Source organism: Suricata suricatta, chromosome 8 (genome assembly GCF_006229205.1).
Source record: "Suricata suricatta isolate VVHF042 chromosome 8, meerkat_22Aug2017_6uvM2_HiC, whole genome shotgun sequence".
NCBI classification, from domain to species: Eukaryota; Metazoa; Chordata; class Mammalia; order Carnivora; family Herpestidae; genus Suricata; species Suricata suricatta.
Genome location: NC_043707.1, coordinates 111,611,377 through 111,630,903, shown reverse-complemented (window position 1 = coordinate 111,630,903; position 19,527 = coordinate 111,611,377). Strand labels below are relative to the sequence as shown.

At 40.7% G+C, this 19,527-nt stretch overlaps 1 protein-coding gene and 1 long non-coding RNA gene across 2 annotated transcripts in view; one reads left to right on the top strand and one right to left on the bottom strand.

The window, feature by feature from the left end:
* MYCL (MYCL proto-oncogene, bHLH transcription factor) overlaps positions 1–19,527 on the bottom strand; it is a 102,367-nt gene that overhangs the window by 67,890 nt on the left and 14,950 nt on the right. The gene's annotated exons all lie outside the window — the stretch shown is intronic.
* Positions 4,801–19,527, top strand: part of LOC115298574 — a 27,188-nt gene continuing 12,461 nt past the window's right edge. The window contains exons 1-3 of the long non-coding RNA XR_003911790.1: positions 4,801–4,981; positions 6,394–6,521; positions 16,832–16,935. This is a non-coding gene — a long non-coding RNA (uncharacterized LOC115298574). The remainder of the gene's footprint in view (positions 4,982–6,393; positions 6,522–16,831; positions 16,936–19,527) is intronic.

The following is a 19,527-nucleotide window of genomic DNA, read 5'->3' as shown; positions in this document are numbered from 1 at the left end:
GTGAGATCATAACCTCAGCCGAAATGAAGAGCTGGACACTCAACCGACTGAGCCACCCAGGTGCCCCTTTTATGGGGTATTTTTTAAATGGTGGTTCTTAAACATTTAAAAAATGTTATTATTATTATTTAAATTTTTTATTATTTTGGGGGGAGGTTTAGAGAGATGGGGGACAAAGGATCTGAAGTAGGCTCTGCACTGACAACAGACATCCCAACGTGGGGCTTGAACTCATGAACCATAAGATCATGACCTGAGCCAAAGAAGGATGCTTAACTGACTGAGCCATCCAGGTGCCCCTAAAAAATATTAAAGATGTAATTCAATAAGACTTCAATGTCCCACTTTGGAAATGATGAAGAAGAAGGGTGTAACACTTGGCAAGAGCTAATGCTTGTTCAGTTACTTTTGTGCAATTTTGCCTAAAAATGAGGCTACCTAAGTCAATGCAAATCTACAGGGTTTTGATCATCCATGACTTGGGGGCAGAGATCAAAGCAAAGGGTCTCATTTTTAGTTCAGTTTATTGAATAAGCCAGAGAGTCTACTGTGTTCCAAGAAGTTCAAATACATCCTGACAGAACTCTAGTGAATCTCAGTTCTTCTGTTAGATGGTAGACAGCTACACCAAGTGGAAATCCTCACTACAAACTGGTCTCTTGCTATTCTGTGGAGAAGAGATGATCAAGATGATATATAGTTCCATAATTAAGATATTTAGGATCATATTTTTCAGTGGGATCTCATGGAGGTCCACACAGCTGGCAATTTGCCAGGATTCTTTGGCAGGGCAAGAAGTGGTGATTGCTGAGTTAAGGGTATAGATGTTGAGTGACTTGGAATGGGTAGGACAGAAGGTCTCTCAGGGGGTCAGCAAAATAGAAGGTCCCAGGAACACAGCATTTGCTGCTCTTTCCCCCCAGGTCTTCACGTTATCAACACCCAGAATCTCCTTTTTCTGGCAGTTGTCACAAGACTTGGGAGGAGGGGTTGTAAACTTGATTACAAACAGGTGGGGTGCTTTTTAAGAAAAGGAATACATGAGTAAGAATATAAAATTAGACCCTTGCAAGGATGTCATGCAAGGGAGAGGACCTAAATCTTAAGCTTTATTAGCTTCGTGGTAAGTATGTCTCTCTACCTGAGATTTAGAAAAACCTTTTTCTGCCCACTGGATCTCTGGCCATTGGTCCTTCTGGAAGGCATCATGGAAAAGGATAAAAATCCCCCATATTCATTCCTGCTGAGTGGTGGCGTAACATCAGAGCAGAAACTCTGGGTCATCATAGGAACTAGTCTTTCATTAGCTCATCAAAGGTCAACTTTGTAATAAGAGAAGCAAGTAGAACAGGAGGAACCTATCTGGAAAACATCAGGTTATTATGACTATTTTTCCAACATTCTCATGCTGATTGCTCAGAGGTTGTTTGCACTGGCTGTTCGATGAGGTATGGAGAAGAGCCAAGATGATTAGGCCAAGCTCTGCTATTTATAACTTCCCATAGCAGCAACACCTCACTCCTTTTTTTTTTTTTTAATTTGCTAGGAAAGGAACATACATAATTTTTATGAAATGGCCCTTGGCTTTTCTTCAGTGTGGCCAGGGGTGACATAGGAGGCTAAGTTTTCCAGGTGCCTTTTACATTGGCCCATGACTATATATCTAATGGGATCTGATTTATATTTTGGAAAAGTTCCATATATATGAGTGGAGAACTCATAATGGGGATAAGAGAGAAAGGCAGATGAGTTAGGGGACTGTCACAGTAAGTGAGGTAACAGATGATGGGAGTTCAGACTTGGTTGAGGTAGGGCTTTAGAGAATTTCCGAAAAGGGAAAGACAGAGGCAAGTGCAGGTTTGGAAAAAAAGAATCAAGAATTCTCTTTGGATCATGAAATTGACCAAGTCAAACTTCACAGACTAGGGGACACCTATTCTAAACAATGCAAATTTTCAATCCTGAAATAGCCATCCATTAAAGAACAACTCTACAAATACCAATGAAAAATTTGTATTTATGTAAAGAAATGTTGTTTCTTTTAGCCTGACATGTCCATGTCTGTCAGTGTTATGACTGGGTCAGCATAACCAAATTCCATTTCCACTAAAGAATTTCAAGGTTTTTAAAAGAATAAATATAAGAAGAGGTAAAACTCAAATGACCACCATGTTTGCAGGCCAAACACTGATAATCTGAAAGGCATGTCCAAGGTCTAATTATCATCAGTAGACAATTCTGAAACAGATCTTGTTAAAGGAGGAAAGTCTTCTATGTGACTTCTTATTAATTAATGTATTAGTTAATTAATTAAATAATCTCACATGCAAACAAAAAGTGCACTCAACTCCTTCCAAAGGGAGACAACCCATGTCCAGTTATGGCATCCGTTTCTTCCCTGCTTGCATTCATTCATTTAACAAACATGTAATGAGCGTCTATTATATACTAGGCACAGTGCTAGATTGTGGGGACATAATTATGAACAAAACATCCTCCCTGTCCCTATGGAGCTTGCAGTCTGGTCAGGGACGGGGATGGCGGTAGGGGGATGGAAAAGTAAACACACAGGGACTTCCAACCTCAGCCATCTGAAACATTAGAGAAACTGAAAGTGTTCATTTAATAAATGAGAGATGCTGACTAAAATTTAAAGAAATGCATAACTGAATTGGTAAGATGAAAGAGAAATCTCCAGGGTCCAGAGAGCTGAAAACCAGAGCAGTAAGCATGAGAGCAGATGATTAGCTACTGGGAGGAAAAGTTAATCCCAGTTATCTAAACTATTCTAGGATCTATTCAGGGTGGCAGGGGACTATACAAGGGTACGAACACCAGGACTTGAGAATCACTGGGTCCTACCTTGAAGGCTGGCTACCACAACCCACCTAGCAAAGCACTAGACCAACTGAGGTGCTCGCCAATGACAACAGAATGTGGATGGGTAGGGGAGAAGCCATAAATACTATAATTGGTTCCATAAGTGAGGACTGTTGCCTCTATTTGTATTTCCTTCCTTGCTGTGTCATGTATATTTTATCTCTTTTATTGAGGTATAACTTTATGAGATAATCAAAACACCCCCCCCCACACACACACACCTGGTTCCTGGCACAGAACTCCTAATACTCTCCTAATTTCTTCAATGATAAGAACACTAGGAACATCTTTTGTCTTTAACCCAAGTCCTGACACAAAGTTCCTAAATCCCTGGAACTTTCTGGGCAGTAGCAGTGGCTTTTGTTCTGATGAGGTGACGCTAGTGGGCTCCTTCCTAGCTTGTGGCTGGTCACTGGAAAAACCAAGTGATGATAAGAAGCTTGAAATTTTCACCAAGAGGAGAGAGGGGCTAGGAATGGAGTTAATACTTGGGCATGCCCATGTGAGGAAGCCTCCATAAAAATCCCAATAGTGTAGGGTTAGGAGAGCTTCCCGGATGGTGGACAGGTGGAGGTGTGGGGAGTGGTGTGCCCAGAGAGGGCACAGAAGTCTGTACTCCTTCTCACACACCTTGCCCCACATATCTCTTCCATCTGGATTGTCATCTGTGTTCTTTGCCATACCTTTTAAAATAAACTATTCAGCAATAAGTGAATGGTTTTCCTGAGTGCTGTGAGCCGCTCTAACAAATCAATTGAACCTCAGGAGGGGGTCATGGGAACCTCTGATTTGTAGCCAGTTGGTCAGAAGTGCAGGCAACAATCTGGGTTTGCAGTTGGCATCTGAGGTACAGGTTGGGGGGCCATCTTGTAGGACAGAGTCCTTAACCTGTGCAATCTGACACTATTTCCAGATAGATAGCATCAGAATTTAGTTAAACTGTAGGATGCTCAGCTAGTGTCGCAGAGAAATCCCCACATCTGGTGTCAGAAGTGCTGTGAATGCGGTAGTCATGCAAGAGTAAAGGGGAAACACAGGAAGAAGACTGGGTTTTTCCTCCTCTGGCTTACATACAGTAATATGCAGAAAGTCAGATATATATAGATATTTTAAAGCTTTTAAAATATAAATTTATTTATTATTATTTTTTAATGTTTGTGTTTGAGAGAGAGACAGAGATAGAGAGACAGAGACAGAGTGTGAGCAGTTAAGGTAGAGATAGAGAGGGAGACACAGAATTCGAAGCAGGATCCAGGCTCTAAGCTGTCAGCACAGAGCCCGACGCAGGACTCAAACTCATGAACTGTGAGCTCATGACCTGAGCCGAAGTCAAACACTCAACCAACTCAGCCACTGAGGTGCCCCTAGATATATTTTTTAATGTTTATTCATTTTTGAGACAGAGCATGAACGTGAGTATGGGAGGGGCGGGGGGGGGGCAAAGAGGGGGGGGCACAGAATCTGAAGCAGGGCCTGAACTCACCATGAGATCATGACCTGAGCTGAAGTCAGATGCTTAAGCTACTGAACCACCCAGGTGCCCTGAAAGTCAGATATATTGAAAAGTAATTATCCTTCTCCTCCCTATTGCCTTCCCCTGGAATTGGGTATGGTGTTGGTTGACAAAGGTCAAATTTGTCATTTTGTCCACAAGTTGCAAAGTATGGAGGGGGATCTTGATGAAACCAGGGAAGGAATGGATGCCATAGTGACATGAGTTGTATCCCTTTGGAAGGAGTTGAATGCAGTTTTTGCTTGCATCTGAAATAATTATATTATGTTAGGCAGAGGCATTTAAAAAATTGTGTATGGTATGAAGAAAAGTGGGAGGATGTTGCTTGGCAACCCATGGTTGGAATGCAAGGACATCTGTTGTTTTTCTCTATCAGCATTCTAGCTCCTTCTTTTGGAGAGTGTCTCCTCCCCCACTACTCGCTGGCTTGGTGGGCTGTCAGTGATGGGTCTCTGCCCTTCCCTTGTCAGAGGATGGCATCAAGTCCCAACAGGACACTGGAATAATATTTTAGTGGGAAACAGGAGGACAGAAAACTCGTGGGGCTCATTCATTCTGGGGCAGCATCCTGAGTTGGCTTTCTATTACGTGCGTATCCAGCACTGCCCTGATTTCTGAATATCTTGATCCTTGGTTGCTCAGATTGTCTTTTGGTTTTGTGAATGTTCCCATTTTCTTTCAATAAATTCCTTTATGTTTCCCTTTAAGTTAGCCAGTGTCGGTCTCTGTGGCTTGTACACAAAGGACTTTAATTGGTAGTTGATCTCTTAGCATTAAGCTCAAGTAGGAGGGGGCCATTGCAAAAGGACAATAAACTCAGAAGAGTACCATAGACAGTAAAGAGAACCCCCAAATGAGATGGTATTTGGTGATCCAGCTTTTTCAACACATGTATAGAGCAATCTTCTCCCCAGTGATACCTCCATAATGTCTGGATGGGAATGGTGTTAGGAAGGGTACCAGTTACTAGAATACCTTGTATTCAGAACCACTACCTAGGGTACAGCTTATACGTTTTGCACTACAAATAATGCCATGGTGTGCCATTCACACAGATTATGATATGAATAGGGCCCTTGGTGTTGTACAGCGCAGTGACCTGGTACTCCCCTCTCAAGGTCCCTGTTTTGTACCAGCCTCATGCAGCTCTCTTGTCAAATTTTCCCTCAAGTGCTCAGTTGAGCTTTCCTGCAATCAGTCAGGGCCATAGCAATCCATCAGCTAGGTTTGTATGTGTCTGAATCAAATAGTGGATAGAAATCAAGACTTTGTGTCTCAGGGAGTTCCTAAGAAATCAGTGGATACACCGAATGTTTGTGTACTCCCACCCCCCAAATTCATATGTTGAAGCTTTAATCCAGCCTCCACCCCATGTGGCTGTATTTGGAGATAGAGGCTTTAGTAATTAAGGCTAAATAAGGTCAGGAGCATGGGTTTCTGATGTTAGGATTATTGTCCTTATAAGAAGAGATACCAGGGGCACCTGGGTGGCTCAGTCGGTTAAGTGTCTGACTTCGGCTCAGGTCATGATCTCACAGTTCGTGGGTTCAAGCCCGGCGTCGGACTCTGTACTGACATCTAGCTCAGAGCCTGGAGCCTGCCTCAAATTCTGTATCTCTCTCTCTCTCTCTCATCCTCCCCTGCTCACGCTGTCTCTCTCTCTCTCTTTCTCTCAAAAATAAATAAAAACATTTTTAAAAAATTTTAATAAAAATAAAAAAAAGAAGAGATACCAGAGGGGCACCTGGGTGGCTCAGTCAGTTGAAGCGTCTGACTTCAGCTCAGGTCATCATCTCATGGTTCATGGGTTTGAGCCCCGCATCGGGCTCTGTGCTGACAGCTAGCTCAGAGCCTGGAGCCTGTCTTCGGATTCTGTATCACTCTCTCTCTCTGACCCTCCCCTGCTCATGCTGTGTCTCTCTGTCTCTCAAAAAAAAAAAAAAAAAAAAGAGATACCAGAGAACTTACATTGTCTATCCGTCTCTCTTCCTGTCTCCAAGAGCATCCACTGAGGAAAGGCCATGTGAGGACGTGGCAAAAAGGTGGCTGTCTGCAGGCCAGGAAGAGAATCTCAGTGGAAACCGAATCAGTTGGCACCTTCAACTTAGACTTTTCAGCCTCCAGAACTGTGAGAAAATTAATTTCTGTTTTTTAAGCCACCCAGTCTATGGTATTTTGTTAAGGCAGCCTGAGTCGACTAAGCTTTAAATAGATATGTGGAGGTGGAAGGAAGGGTATTAATGAATTTCACTCATGAGAAGCACTGACTCCCAAACTGGGCCCAACCTAGCAACCGTGCTACATGAACAGGTTAAAATGAATTGATTGGGGCGCCTGGGTGGCTCAATCGGTCAAGCGTCCGGCTTCAGCTCAGGTCATGATCTCACAGTTCGTGGGTTCGGGCTTGTGCTGACGGCTCAGAGCTTGAAGCCTGCTTCAGATTCTCTCTCTCTCTCTCTCTCTTTCTCTCTCTCTGACTCTCCCCTGCTCGCACTGTCTCTCTCTGTCTCTCAAAAATAAATAAAAAACATAAAAAAATAAAATAAAATGAATTGATTGCATGTCTTTTTGTTGTTGGGGAGAAAAGATGAGTGAAAGATGTGGGAGAGAATAGAACCAACTCTTTCTTTCTTCCTCTTTCCTCTCTTTTCTCTTTCTTTCTTTCTGCACAAACCAACCAACTTTTTCTTTGTTTTATGTTTTCTTCAACATGTAATCCATAAATAACTTATTGCTATAGGAAAGTAATTATCACGTCACCACTATCAACACACACACACACACACACACACACACACAATTAAAATAGAAATAATATTAATCAGCAAGGAAATGCAAATTGAAAACATGGTGAAATACCACCTCATACTCACTAGGATTGCGATAATCAAAAAGACAGATGACAACAAGTGTTAGAGAGAATATTGAGAAACTGGAACCTTGATACATTGTTGGTGGGAATACAAAATGATACAGCTACTATGGGAAATAGTTTAGCAGTTTCTCACAGTTAAACATAGAATTGCCATATGACCCAGCAATTTTACTCCCAGGTATATACCCCAGAAAATGGAAAACATATGTTCATGCAAAAATGTGCACACAAATGTTCATAGCAGCACTATTCATGATAGTCAGAAAGTGGAAACCACTGAAATGTGCATCAGCTGATGTATAAATAAGCAAAATGTGGTCTGTCCACAAATGAAATAGTATTCACACATGAAATGAATGAAGTAGTCATATATGGTGCAACATGGGTAAACCTTGAAAACATTGTACTTAGTGAAAGAAGCCAGACACAAAAGGCCACAGATTGTAGATTCCATTTCTATGAAATACACAGAATGGGACAATTCATAGAGACAGAAAGTCTATCGGTGGTTGTCAGATGCTGGGTGGGGGACATGGGGAGTGACTGCTAAAGGGTATGGGGCTTCTTTTTGAGGTGATGGAAATGTTCTGGAATTAGTGGTGATGGTTGCAAGGCCTGATAAATATATTAAAAACTACTGAATTTTGTATGCTTTGAAGGATGAATGTTACAGTATGTGAATTATATCTCAATGAAGAAAGCGAGCTGACTCCTAAATTTCTATATCTTGGACAACCAGTCATTTGGTACACCATTCAACTTTGCATTTTCTACAAAAATGTTAAAAAGGAATTACTCAGAGAATGCGCAGAAAAAGTTGATTATAAATTATGAAACATTAATTTAAAAATCTATATTGTATAGAAGTCTAATTATAAATGCAATATAAGAAGTTACCTATGGTTTAATTTCTTTTTTAATCTATATTGTATAGTAGGTTAATTACAAATGCAATCAGGAAGTTGCCTGTGATTTTTGCCATAGCTTGATTGTCCCAGATTGCAATTCTCTGCTATTTCCAAACAAACCCATTTTTGTTGGGGCTCCTGGGTGGTTCAGTTGGTTGGGCATCCAACTTTGGCTCAGGTCATGATCTCATGGTTTGTGAGTTCAGGCCCCACATCGGGCTCTCTGCTGTCAGGGCAGAGCCCACTTACGATCCTCTGTCTCCCTCTCTCTCTCTACCCACCCCTCTCTATCTCTCTTTCTCAAAAATAAATAAACATTAAAAAAGAAAATCTTTATAATAAATAAACCCATTTTTTTCTGGTTAAAAAAAGAAAGAAAAATTTAAAAAAGAAAGTTCTACAAGATGCAAACAATAAATAATTAAGTGTATAATGTAGAAAGTTAAAGTCTCCTAAGTCCTACTGTATGAGTAAATGTATGCTAGCAGTTTAACAAATCCTGACATCTCGGATGCCTAATAAAATAAAGTTTATTTTTCGCTTCTGAAATCCAAAATAGGATTTCATCATTGATCATTTAATTGTTTTCTTCTAAATAATGATTCAGGTGCCCAGGTGCCTTTCATCTTGTGTTTCCATATTGAACACAAACCTTCCAAAATAGCCACATAAGGAGAAAGAACATGGAGATTGTCAATTTTATTGGCCAGATCTCAGGCACATGGCAATTCCTAGCTGCAAGGGTGACTGACAATGTAAGCTAATGAGTGCCCACAAGGAACAAGAAAGAGATTTGTTGAATTGGTGACCGATTTCTGACACATCCACACCATGGGCACCCCTGTCAATGGTTTAGAGCAAAGTCTTCCAACATCTTTTGTATGCATATATGTATTAAAATATAATGGTACTTAAATTTTTAAAAGTTTATTTATTTATGTTGAGGAGAGAGAGAGATCATGTGCACATGAGCATGAATGGTGGAGGGGCAGAGAGAGAGAGAGAGAGAGAGAGAGAGAGAGAGAAAGAGAGAGAGAGAATCCCAAGCAGGCTCTGTGCTATCAGCACGGAGACTGCCTTGGAGCTCAAACTCACTAACTGTGAGAGCATGACCTGAGCTGAAATGAAGAGTTGGATGCTTAACCAATGGAGCCACCCAGGCACCCCAGTGGTACTTTTTTAAAAGACTTTATTTTTTAAAGTAATCTCTACACCCAATGTGGGGCTAAATGTTACGACCCTGAAATCAGGAGTTGTATGCTCTACTGACTAAGCCAACCAGGCACCCCTATAGTGGCACTTTTTAATGAAAATGGAGTCATACTATGCATATTGGATACTATGCATGGGTGGGGGGACTCAGATATAACCTACACTTATTTAATTGTCATCCATATACATTCAGAATTTCGAATACACAGATTCAAACCTTGGTAATCTCAAACAGACATTCCTTACTCTTATTCAGATGTTTTTCATGTTGACTCAGATGCTACCCAGTGCATTCTTTTACGTAATAGTCTGTGTGGATGGTAATCCCAAGTAAAAGAAATTGAATGTGGAGTTCACAGCTCTTACAAGGTTCATCTTCCTATGGAGTTGCCTTGTTCACTCCTTAAAGAAAACTGATACTCTCTGGCTTTTTATATTATCTGTTATTTTTATTTATTTATTTTTCACAACTCATTTCTATTTTTTAATTATTTATTTATTTTATTTTGTTTTAGAGAGAGCAGGAGAGTGTGCATGAGTGAGGAGAGGGATGGAGGAGTGGGGGGAGAGGGAGGGAGAGAGAGAGAGAGAGAGAGAGAGAGAGAGAGAGAGAGAGAGAGAGAGAATGCCCCAGGCAGGCTCCATGCTCAGTTGTGGTCCCTGCAACCCCAGGATCATGACCTAAGCCAAAATCAGGAGTCAGATGCTTAACTGACTGAGCCACCCAGGTGCCCCTGTTATTTTTATTTTAACCCCAGCTTCAGTTAATCATATTCCTCATTTCATGTCACATTATCATCATTGGTCCATGCAATGGAAATATATATATATTTATAGTCCCTTTTATTCCATAATCCATTTCCTTTCCTACTCCATAGACAAACTATGGAAAGTGTTTAATACATATCCTTGCATTTGTTCTTGCAAAATAGATATTGTTTTCTGCCCATATATTTTACATTTGCATAAGTGGTTTGCATTTATAACTTATTCTGACTTAATAGATCTATCTAATCCATTGCTCCCAACCACTATATGGTACTTTGTGGTGTACATTCACTACATTTTATGTATTTATTCTCCAGAAGACAGATGTTCAGATTGTTTCCACTTCTCTGCACCACAAATAATGCTGCAATAAACATTCTGGTTCATGACCCGTTATGGATTTGTGTGGGAATTTCACTAAGATATAGACTTAGGAGCAGATTTCCTGGGTTGTTAGGTATACACATACACTATGGAACTATGTGCCACCATACTATACTCTAAAAGAGTTGCGCCTGGGGCACCTGGGTGGCTCAGTCGGTTAAGCGTCCAGCTTCGGCTCAGGGTCATGATCTCACGGTTCGTGGGTTCGAGCCCCGTGTCAGGCTCTGGGCTGATAGCTAGCTCAGAACCTGGAGCCTGTCTTCGGATTCTGTGTCTACTTCTTTCTCTGACTCTTCCCTGCTCATGTGCTCTCTCTCTGTCTCTCAAAAATAAATAAAAAGCATTTAAAAAATGTTTTTAAGTTGCACCTGTCTTTATTCCCATCATGAAGAATTCCTATTTCTCCACAAAGCTCACCACTATCTCCCTAATTTTGCTATCTGATTAACTGTAAAGCAATATCTCATTGCTTTTTATTAAAAGTTTATTTGTTTTGAGAGAGGGAGCAAGCATGGGTGGAAGAGGGGCAGAGAGAGAGAGAGAGAGAGAATCCCAAGCAGACTCTGTGCTGTTAGAGCAAAGCATGATGCAGGGCTCATTCTCACAAACCTGGAGATCATGACCTGAGCTGAAATCAAGAGTCAGACACTTAACCCACTAGCCACCCAGGCACCCTAAGCAATATCTCATTGTTAATTTATATTTCTCTGATTATAATTTAGTTTAAATGTCTTTTCATATGCTTATAATCCCTCTCAGTTTCCTCTTTTGTGTATTGCCTACTCATGCCCCTTTCTATTTTTAAATTTTTTTAATGTTCATCTATTTTTCAGAGAAAGAGACACAGAGCGTGAGTGGGTGGGGGAGTGGGCAGAGAGAGGGAGACACAGACTCTGAAGCAGAATCCAGACCCTGAGCTGTCAGCACAAAGCCTGATGTGGGGCTTGAACTCACAAGCCATGAGATCATGACCTGAGCCAAAGTCGGATGCTTAACCAACTGAGCCACCCAGGTTCACCCCCCGACTTTCTATTTTTAAAATTGCAGTTGCTATATTTTTCCTGTCGATGTACAGGAGTTCCTTGTTTTTTCTAGATCAGGGATCAGCAAACTGATGATGGCTCACAGATCCAATGTGGCCCACCTCCAGTTTTGGTAAATAAAATTTTACTAGAACACGGTCACACCCATTCACTTTCTGCTTGTGGATGAAGATGTTCCAGAGACAACAGCAGGATTGAATAGTTGATCACAAAAATTAGACTAAAATATTCACTGTTTGGTTGTTTATGGAAAGAGTTTGTCAAGCTCTGCTCTAAATAATAATCTCTTATTGGCATTAGACATTGAAAGTATCTTCTCTTATTTTGTCATGTCTTTTAACTTTGCCCACACAGTCCTCCACTGAACTAAAGGTCTTGGTTTTAATATAAACAAATCGATGAAAGCTACATTTTTTGGAGTTAAAAAAATTTTCTCCCTCGGTTACAAAAAACGTCTTTCTACTTTTTTCCTATTAAATTCATAATTTTGCCTTTTACGCTTAGGTCTTTAACCCACTGAAAGCTTGCCTTTATATGTGATGTTAGGTAGGGATATAGTATTACTTTCTCTGTATAATGAGCCAATTTATCAAACACTATCTACTAAACAATCCAATAAGTCTTTGAGCCAGTTTTGATGTATTGCCTCCCAATTCCAAATATATCCTTTATTGCCTGCTCAGCTAACATCAAGACAATCCCTTTAAATATTTCTCCCTTGCCACCTGGCATAATGTCAAGCTTTGTCAGTAGAGGGTACTAGAGGGACACTGGAGGACAAGGAGTTTTTCTTCCTGGTTCATCCTCTTGACAGGATCTTGCAGTATGCAGTTTTCATGGTGCTGGACTTGCAGGGGATGGTTCCTACAGCGTGCAGTATCTAGTAGCTTCCCCTAGTAACCTCTTGGGTAGATTTGCAGCAAATTTCACTGCTGTGGCACCTTAGCAACTGCTCCACCATCCAGTGAAGAGGCCATTCCCTCCTTAACCCACTCTGGATCTTAGGCTGGAGGGTAAGGAAGACTCTTCCTTAGCCACTCTCTCTTGCCCTAGAGATAAAAGCTGCTCCTCACACTTGAGATTGTTGTCTCCTTAACAGCTCTCTTTATTTCTTATTATTCAATCTCCCATTACCTTTATCCTTGGTTATAGCTATAAATTCTTTCTACCAAATTTTTCCTGTTCAAATTATTATGTGATTTCTGTCTCTTTTTTTAATGTCTATTTATTTTGAGAGAGAGAGAGAGAGAGAGACAGACAGAACATGAGCATAGGAAGGGCAGAGTGAGAGGAAGACACAGAACTGGAAGCAGGTTTCAGACTCTGTGCTGTTAGCACAGAGCTTGATGTGGGGCTTGAACTCATGAACTGTGAGATCATGACCTGAGCCAAAGTCGGATGGTTAGCCAACTGAGCCACCCAGGCGCTCCAAGTGATTTCTGTCTCTTGGTTGGACTCTGAGTCATCTCACTGATTTATGCTACACTTTTATCATATATTAAATTCCCATATTTACACATGGGTCTATTTCTGAGATCTCTATCTCTATTTGGTGCCCCAAACTCTATTGGCCTATTGGTCTAACTTAATCTTTAAAATATTTTTTAATGTTTATTCAATTTTTTGAGAGACATAGAGAAAGTGTGAGGGGGGTGGGGAGAAAGAGAGAGAAAGGGAGAGAGAGAGAGAGAGAGAGAGAGAAGAAGAAGACGACGACGACACAGAATCTGAAGCAGGCTCCAGGCTCTCAGCTGTCAGCAAAGACCCTGATGTGGGTCTCAAACTCATGAGCCATGGGATCATGACCTGAGCTGAATTTGGATGCTTAACTGACTGAGCCACCCAGGCGCCCCAATCTAACTTAAGTTTAAGTGAGGATAATAGCTTCAAAGTACCTAGCCATTACCTAGCACATAGTAGATATTCATTAAGTAGTAGCTACATTGATCATGGTAGAGACTGTCAGAGTACTTGCCTAAGATCAATAACCTGCCTTTAGTTAAATTTTATGGGTTGGAAAAGGGAGACAGTCCCAGGAGGGGAGAAGAGCCTGTCTCTTGTTCAATCAGCTTATAAATGAGTGAAAATCCAGAAATCACTGGATTTTTCTGACATTAAATCACTGCTTTAGTCATCATGCATAATTTACATTCATGTAAACATTCATTCTTGTAATGATTCTTATAGGTTTATATTATAATTTCTAAAAATTTGTGGACATAATAATCATAAGCCCATACAGTACAGCCTCATATAGGAATTCCAGTAAATGTTCCAACTATACACAGTACTTGTTCCAAAAGGGACGATTATCTCACCAACTAAATATAACTGAGTTATAAAACAAAATCTAGACAAATAGAAGAACATCTCCTATTCTTGGAAGGGAAGACTTAAAATGTCCAATCTACCAAAATAAATATTTAGTACAATTTTAATTGTAAACTTAATCCCCCCCCTTTTTATAATGCACAAATAATCTCTAAGTTGATTTTGTAGCTGGTCTCCAGGGATGAACATGATTAATGCTTTCTCTGATGTTATCCCTCCCCTTAAGCCTGGACTGGATTTAATGACTCACTTAATCAACAGAATGCTGACTTGCTTAATCAGTAGAATGCACAGGAAGTACTGTTCTGGGATTTCTTTAGATCATAAGAAACACTGTAGCTTTCATCTGGATATCTTAGAATGGTTTTTCTTAAGATACTCCCTCTCAGAACCCAGACATCATAGTGTGAGAATCCCAAGCCCTATGGGTAGGCTACCTGTAAGCACTCTGATTGACAGCCCCAACTCAGCGCCAGCAGCCAGCCAGCACCAGCCTCCAGCTACGTGAATGACTCAGCCTGGATATCCAGCCCAATCAAGCCTGAGATGGCCCCAGTCCCAGCTACACTCTGATAGTAATCATATGAAACACCCCGAGTGAGGACTGCCCAACTGAGCCCAGTCAACCCACCAAAGCAAACGAGATAATAAATTACTATTTTTTTAAGTTCATTTTTACTTTGAGAGAGAGAGAGAGAGACAGACAGAGAGAGAGAAAATCCCAAATAGGATCTGTGTTGTCAGTTCGAGCACACAAACTGTGAGATCATGACCTGAGCTGAAATCAAGAGTTGGGAATGCTTAACGACTGAGCCACCCAGGTGCCCCAAATTATTGTTTTAATTTACTAAGTTTTGTTTCGTTTTATGAGTTAATGGATAACGAAATCAGAAATCAATACCTGAAGTGCCTTGCTGCTGTGGCACAAACCCAAAAACCACGTGGCAATGGCTTGGGACCAGCAGTGGTTGGAAGCTGGAAGGGCCTCAAGGAAACTGTGAAAGTTTGAAGAAAAGACTGGAAACTGTTACTGGAGGCTGGAGAAAGACAACTCCTGTTATGCAGTAGCAAAACGTTCAGAAGAAGGCCAGCTGTGGTAAAGAACAAACTAGAAAGTATACTTAATGCACGGGTGAATTTGGCTAAGGAGATCTCTAGGCAGAATGTTCGAAGTGCCAACTGGATTCTTTTAGCTGTCTGTGATAAGGTACAGGAAGAGAGAGAGAAGCTAAGAAGGAAACTGTACAGCTTAGAAGAATTTAGAAGGTATATGAAGGGCTCAGGACACTCTTTTAGCCACCCAAAGTTTCTCAAAGGAGGGCATCAGGGTGACTCAGTTGGTTAAGTGTCTCTTTCTCTTTTTTTAATGTTTATTTGTTTTTAAGAAAGAGAGAGAAACAGAACATAAGTGGAGGATGGGGCAGAGAGAGAGGGAGACACAGAATCCAAGGCAGGCTCCAGGCTCTGAGCTGTGAGCACAGAGCCAGAAGCAGGAGTAGGACTCATGAGCAGTGAGATCTTGACCTGAGCCGAAGTTCTAAATTTAACCAACTTGAGCCACCCAGGTGCCCCGAAGGAAGAATACTCTTAAGATAAAGATGGAGTTGAGAGTGCAGTTTTCAGGCTCTTTGTTAAGAATTTTGAAAGTTGTATTTTTTTTAAGTTTATTTTGAGAGAGTGAAAGAAAACACAGGCAGGGGAGGGGCAGAGAGAGAGAGAGGGAGAGAGAGAATTTCAAGCACACTCCATGCTGTTAGGGCAGAGCCTGATATGGGGATCAAACTCACAAACTATGAGATCGTGACCTGAGCTGAAATCAAGAGTCAGACACCTAGCCTACTGAGCCACCCAGGTGCCCCTGGAAAGCTTTAAATTCATGTTTCATAGATCCTCTCAATGGCTTCTAAGAATGCTAAAATGTGTCTTACATTTTTTTTTTCTAGACAAGAGAACTTTCAAGAATCTTAAGAGTGTTTCCTATTGTATACTGAATCTCAGACCAAGGCAGAGAGGAGCCTTTGTTTTTTGAAGAAATCTTTTTTTTTAAGTTTATTTATTTATTGAGAGAGAGAGAGACAGAGAGAGTGAGTGGGGTAAGGGCAGAGAAAGAGAGCGAGAGCGAGAGCGAGAGCGAGAGCGAGAGCAAGAGAGAGAGAGAGAGAGAGCGAGAGCAAGAGAGAGAGAGAGAGAGAATGTCAAGCAGGCTCTGTGCTATCAGCCCAGAGCCCAATGTGGGGCTCGAACTCACAAACCATGAGATCATGACCTGAGCCAAAACCAAGCACTGGACACTTAAACGACTGAGCCACCCAGGTACCCCTTGAAGACATCTTAAGTGTGGCTTTTGAGAACCCAAATAAAATTCACAGAAAACATAACAATTTAAGAGAACTGCATTGTGGAAGCACCCCCATCTTCAAGTGAAAAGGACAGTTCAAAATGAAAAGCGCCCTGGAAACTCCCAACTGTCTATGGACAAGAAGCATGCCGTGAGGGCCACACAGCAGCAAACATGAGCCACCTCCTTTATAAAAAAGTTTAATTCCAGTATAGTTAACATATAGTGTTCTATTAATTTCAGGTGTACAATATAGTGATTCAACAATTCCATGCATCACCCAGTGGAATATGAGCCACTTCCTATGAGAAAAGATGGATGACTCAAAGTGAAAAAGCACGAGTCCACAAAGCAGAGCTCGGAGCCACAAAGAATCATTCCCAGGGAGCAGGAATGGGTCACAATCAAGGAAACAGAAACATGTTCATGGCTGGGGTTTCAGGATTGCTACAAAACACTGACTGTTATGTATCTCCTGTCCAGCCCCCCTACACCTCTTCTAAACAGGAATGTTTATTGCAATTACCCTAACCCCATAACACCAATATATGCTGTTTGTGTTGATTTTTCATTTCACAGATCAAGAGGAACCACATCCAAGGAGCCACATCTAAAGAGCCTCATCTACAACTAGACTCATTTAGATGATGAGGTCCCGTACTTTGAGCTGACACCGTAACGTGGTAAGACTTTGGGCATCCGGGTGGGGGGTTGAGTGTGTTTTGCACATTCAGTGGATGTCAGTTATGCTGGCTAGACGGTGGGCTGTGGTAGATTGTCTTTCAATATGTTACACCATCCATCTCTGGTGTATCGGTAGCACGTCTTCTTTTTTACTTCAAATTTTTTTGTTCCTTAATCATTTCACCAGAGTTTTATTTTATGATTTTTCTCAAAGAATCAACTTTTGGCTCTGTCAGTCTTTTGTTACTCACTTGTGTTTGCTTTATGCTTATTCAGTTTCTCCTCTTATTTTTATATCTCGTTACTTCTATTTGTTTGGATCTGTTCTATTGTTCTTTAACTTCTTGAATTTAACACTTAGTTTTTTATTAAAAATTTTTTTAAGGTTTAAAAATATTAATTAATTAGTTTATTTATTTATTTAATTCATTTTTTTAAGTAGGCTTCATACCCAGCACAGAGCCCAACACAGGACTAAAATTCATGACCCTAAGATCAAAACCTGAAATGTTCAACCAACTGAACTACGAAGGCACCCCTAAAAGATTTGATCTTTCATCAATCTCTACACTAACATGGGCTCAAACTCATGATTCTGGGATCTCAAGAGTCACATGCTCTTGAGAGCTTGGACTGAGCCAGCCAAGCACTCTGGCATTCAGCTTTTTAAGTATTGGCTTTCTTCTTTTTTAAAAATATTTTTTTAAGTGTTTATTCACTTTTTTGTGCTCGCTTCGACAGCACATATACTAAATGTTTATTCACTTTTGAGAAAAGGAGAGGGAGAGACAGAGCTTGGGCCGGGAAGGGGCAGGAAGCAAGGCAGACATAGACATAGAGCTACCAGCACAGAGCTCAACGTGGGGCTCCAACTCATGAACCATGAGATCATGACCTGAGCTGAAGTTGAACACTGAACTGACTGAGCCACTCAGGCATCCCAATAGTGGCTTATCTTCTAATATAAGCACTCAAGGCTATGCATTAAGCACATCCCACAAGTTCCAATATGTTGTATTTTTTAAGTCATTTAGTTCTAAGTATTTTCTGATTTTCTTTTTTTTAATGTTTCTTTCTTTATTTTGAGAGAGAGAGTCCACATGTGAGTGGAGGAGGGTCAGAGAGAGAGAGGGAAAGAAAGAATCCCAAGTAGGCTCCTTGCTGTCAGTGCAAAGCCGGACATGGGGCTCAATCTCACGAACCATGAGATCATGACCTGAGCCAAAATCACGAGCCAGACGCTTAACCAACTGAGCCACCCAGATGCCTTGTTTTCTGATTTTCTATATACTGTCTTCTTTTATCAGTTTAGCAGCATGTGTTAATATTTCCAAAAATACAGAATACTTTAAGGTGTTGCTATTATTGTCAACTAGTTATCAGGAAGGCACACAATGGGGTAAGTAAAATACTGATTCTTTGGTATCTGAGACTTGTTTGAACAAAGGTAGAGCCTGGTCTAGAGTACAGACACCATTTACAAAAGTTCCATGGAAATGCTTGATGAAAATATATACTCTCTTATTGGGCAAAGTTTTCTAAATAAAACCTATTAAATCAAACCTTTAAAAAAAAGTTTCTGGGGTGCCTGGGTGGCTCAGTCGGTTAAGCCTCTGGCTTCGGCTCAGGTCAGATCTCACGTTCGTGGGTTCGAGCCCCGCGTCAGGCTCTGTGCTGACAGCTAGCTCAGAGCCTGGAGCCTGCTTCAGATTCTGTGTCTCCTTCTCTCTCTGCCCCTCCCCCTCTCATGCTCTGTCTCTCTCTGTATCAAAAATAAATAAAACATTAAAAAAGAAGTTAAAAAAAAAAGTTTCTTAGTCTTGGATCCCTCTGTCATAATTGCATGCCATATGTGACATCTTTTGCATGGCAAAATCTAGTTTTTAATTCTTTGTTAATGGGATATGAAGTATTTGAAAGTTTTATGGTGTAGGTAGTATGCTTGAAATAAAACTATAAATTTGTGGAGCTTTACACCTAATAGTTCATCACTATTTTAAGATACTGATGTTTGATATCCTCTTTATATGAACAAATTGATTACAGATTTTTAAACTAGAAAATCATTGCAAAGTTCTTCAGATAATCATTATAGCCAGGTAGCTTTTAGAGATTTTCAATACTTTGAATTATGTACTAATTGTTCACAGTGTCTGTCTGGTTATCAAAAAATAATAAAATACTGATCATGAAAAAGTAAATGTTAGCATAAAAATAGACTGAGTTGGGACATAGATCCCAGGGTACATGAAGATTTTAGGAATGACAAAAATTGTGTTTTAAGTCAGTGAGGAAGATGTGGTTTATTTAATGGACGGCGCTGGCACAATTAGCCATCCACCAGAAAGAAAATAAGATTGGACTCCCAAATCCACTGCATTCAGAAACACATTCTGGGTGCATTAAATTTAAAAGTTGGGGCACTTGGGTAGCTCAGTCGGTTGAGCATCTGACTCTTGATTTCAGCTCAGGTCATGATCTCACAGTTTGTGAATTCAAGCCCAGCTTTGGGTTCTGTGCTGACAGTGAGGGAGCCTGCTTAGGATTCCCTCTCTCCCTCTCTCTCTCTCTCTCTCTCTCTCTCTCTCTCT